We start from the raw sequence: 3,269 nt of genomic DNA, 5'->3' as shown, positions 1-3,269 counted from the left end.
GTTCATTCTTAAATGGAAGTATGAACTTTTGAGTCAACGTTGTCTTGAAAGTCCGAAACTTCCTAGATGCAGACATTAGTATACAATGTTTGGACTTATAGTCCACATTGAATGACATCTGCACAATGAAAAAGTAGTTAAACAATAAACTAATAAACTACTATGCACATGAATTAAAAGTTTAGAAAACATACCGCTACACAATCAAAAAGTTTGAATAAACCCAAACTCGTCTGTTTTCACTCCAGTTCTATTCTCAACCCAATTACATTTGAACAAAATAAATGATAATCCATGATAGTCAAGCTCCCATATTTCTTGTATTACACCATAAAAGGTCATATCTGACATGATGGATCTTTCATCCTTAGCACTAGAGACTTGCATTATGGTAGCCATTATACTAACTCCACTATTTTGAACCCTCCTAACATCATCGCGATTCTTTGTGTGATAGTAGTAACCACTAACCACAAAACTAGAATATTTTGCTATAGTTGGACAAGGTCCATTAGCTACCCATCTCAAAGAAGGCAATATGGAATTTTTGGGTACTTCGAGAGCTAGTGCAACCTACGATATATTTCATAAATTTTAGTAGTTAACATTTAATTATACATCAAATAGTAGGTCTCTAGAGATTATCCATGTACATAACCACCGACTGAATGTATGATTATACTCTTCTTGAAGCCACTTTCTACTTTTATTTTTAACAGAATTGAGCTTAGATAAAATATTCATATGTTGCCTATTATAAATGACAAAGTTAGTAGATTATTGAATAATCAAGTAACCTAAAACAAGAATAAGATGAAGATCTACATACTCGACGTAAGAAAGCACATCATTTACATTTTGAAGGACATAAAGATGAGCTTGATTCAACTCATCCTTACTCAATCTGATAAAAGAAGCAGCTGACAATGCTCTATCAATGTTTGAATTCGCTTTCTTTGTTGATGAGTTTAGCCCAATAGAATTAACACCATATACGAACTCAGAACAAAACTCTATAGTCTCTTCAACAATATAATTTTCTCCAACACATCCTTCTGGTCGATTTCTATTTCGTACATAAGTTTTCAACGCTTTCATGTATCGTTCAAAAGGATACATCCACCTCAAATAAACATGTCCACAAAACTCAACTTCTCTTACGAGATGCACTACAAGGTGTACCATTATTGTGAAGAATGATGGAGGAAAATACTTCTCTAAGAGGCATAAAGTGACAACGATATCCTTTTGCCTTTAACTGAGATGAATTTGATCGCCTTGCAACATATAGCATTATTAAAGAAGAAGCATAGGCAAGTTAATTGCCAAGTCTTACATGTTTTGGGTTAAAATATCACGATGACTACCGAGGTAATAATGTGCTTGCATAAGAACGTGATGGTCATTATGAGACTTAAGTTCCGTAAAGTTTCAAATCTCTCGGGTTGGAGCAACACTAAACTTTGAATGTTCAGATGAATAGCCTTCAGGTACCTTTAATTTTGATCAGTACCTTTACCAAAACTCAATTTCTCAGTTCTGTTATGTATTAACATGCGGAGGGTAAAAGACTTTTTTCTTCTCCTACTTGAGGCTAACTCTGATCTAATGTTCAATTCACCAAATCTAAATTACGAGTCTTTATTCCATCTTTTGTTTTACCAGGAATATCAAGCAATGTGCCAATAAGATTTGCACATACATTCTTTTCAATGTGCATCACATCTAAACAATGTCGCACGTCAAGATACTTCCAATATTCTAACTCGAAAAGAATAGATTTTTTCTTCCAATAAGTTGAAGTGTTATCTCCACTGTTCTTTTCTTTGATATTTTTCTTACCAAATGAATATTGATACTTACTTGTTTCTGCAAGAATTTCTTCCCCACTCAATGGTTCTGTACCAAATTCTAATTCTTATGCGCCATTAAAAGCTTTCTTTTGTTTCCTATATGGATGATGGCGGGATAGAAACTTGCGATGCCCGAGATATGCCATCCTCTTCCCTTTTGGTAAATAAGTGGATGAAGTATTCTCTCCACAAATTGGACATACATGATATCCTTTAACCGTACAACCACACAAGTTACCATACGCAGGAAAATCATTAATGGTCCATAATAAAATGGCTTTAAGCATGAAACGTTGTTCTTTATATGCATCGTAACATTCTACCCCATCTTTCCAAAGTTTTTTTAAGTCATCTACTAACGGAGCTAAATAAACATCTATGTCATTTTCTGGTTGTTTAGGACCATATATTAGTGCAGTTAACATAAAAAATTTTCGCTTCATGCACAACCATGGAGGTAGATTGTACATCACTAACATCACTGGCCAACAACTATATCCACTACTCAGATCTCCATGTGGATTTACCCCATCTGTCGAAAGAGCAAGACAAAGAGTTCTAGGTTCTGACCCAAACTTTGGTCACAAATTGTCTATTTTTTTCACAATAGGGCATCTTTGGGATGTTTTAATAAACCATATGTTTCTTTTTTTTTTTAGTATGCCACGTCAATAAACTTGTTGTCTCTTTACTTCGAAACATTCTTTCAAATCTTAGAATTGGGGGGAAATACCACATGAGTTTTGTTGGGATATTCTTAGCCCTTTCGTTTAAATTTTTTTGAAGCTTCCATCTTGACGTACTACAAATGGGGCATACATTTGCATTAGAGAGTTCTTTTCTAAACAAGTAACAATCATTTCTGCATGCATGAATCTTCTCGTACTTCATTCCAAGAGTACCCAACATATTTTTTGCTTCATAAGTAGAAGTTAGATTTTCATTAGGACTAGGTAATATGTCATGAATTAATTCCAACAACTCAGTGAAACTCTTATCACTCCATCCAAATTTAGCTTTTAAATTATATAACTTTATCAATGTAGATATTTTGGAAAATGTTTTACAATTTGGGTACAATGGTTTCTTCGCATCATCTAATAATTCTTCAAAATTATCAGATTTTCCACTAAAATAGTTATTGTATGCAGCCTCAAACATTCCAATTGTGTCATCAACATCAACATCATCCTCATCAGCTTCGTCTCTTTCATTAGTAGACACATTGTTCCTCTTAATCGATAATGATTCACCATGAAAAATCCATTTCTAATAACTTTGATCTATACCATTAAAAAATAAATGTTCTCTTATTTTGTTCACATCTAGAGTCTTTGCATTAACACACTTCAAACATGGACAACTCATGACATTCGGTATATTTGAATGTTGTAGACCATTTTTAATAAACACCTC

The sequence above is a fragment of the Benincasa hispida genome, chromosome 12 (assembly GCF_009727055.1).
Source record: "Benincasa hispida cultivar B227 chromosome 12, ASM972705v1, whole genome shotgun sequence".
Taxonomy (NCBI): domain Eukaryota; kingdom Viridiplantae; phylum Streptophyta; class Magnoliopsida; order Cucurbitales; family Cucurbitaceae; genus Benincasa; species Benincasa hispida.
Note: the sequence above shows the minus strand (reverse complement) of the source record.